The 632-nt window shown below is 59.5% G+C and overlaps 1 protein-coding gene across 1 annotated transcript in view; it reads left to right on the top strand.

The window, feature by feature from the left end:
- Positions 1-632, top strand: part of LOC119593828 (alpha-protein kinase 1-like) — a gene marked incomplete at its 3' end in the record, with an annotated part of 69,629 nt that overhangs the window by 65,791 nt on the left and 3,206 nt on the right.

Below are 632 nucleotides of genomic sequence, written 5' to 3'. Positions count from 1 at the left end.
TGAAGCAAAGGGCAGCCAGCGAGGGATTTCCAGTCGGGATTGCTATGGTAGGAATGGGGTCCCCCGTCCCTCGCCCCTCCCCCCTCCCTTCGGACGCGCGCCGGCCCGCATTCACGCCGCCAGACACTCGACCTCTCTCTGGGCCTACACGGACCCGCGCGCACGTTATTTTTTGGCGATTTCTGTAGTGCTGTGCGATGGACAGAACGGTGCGACAGAGCAGTGTGAATCCCGTGCGCTGAAGGCAAGGGAGGCTGCTGCGAGATGTGTTCGTGAGATTTATTACCCGTGCTGTTAACTGTAGTGTGGAAGAATGTAAAAGCAAGAACTAGGCCTAACGTTACGTGAGGGAAGCGGTGCGAGGGAACTCCCGCCTGAGCCTAGGCCTGCAGAGGTCGGCCGCAGTGGAGCGGGGTGTTGGTGCGGGTGTTAGCGACCTGCGGCTGTTGGCGGTGCATGCGATAAGATAATGCTTTGTTGTGTAGGTTTATCACTCTCTCCACACCCTCGCTCACACCTTGCACAGTTGCAAACTCTGTGCGCGTGTGAGGCCACCTTGTGCTGCGGCGTCGGCGAGAACAGAGTTCCCGTTTACTGGGCGAGCGAATCCCGAGTGGGCCTCGAGGGAGCGA

The sequence above is a fragment of the Penaeus monodon genome, chromosome 32 (genome assembly GCF_015228065.2).
Source record: "Penaeus monodon isolate SGIC_2016 chromosome 32, NSTDA_Pmon_1, whole genome shotgun sequence".
Taxonomy (NCBI): Eukaryota; Metazoa; Arthropoda; class Malacostraca; order Decapoda; family Penaeidae; genus Penaeus; species Penaeus monodon.
This window is presented reverse-complemented; position numbering and strand designations above follow the sequence as displayed.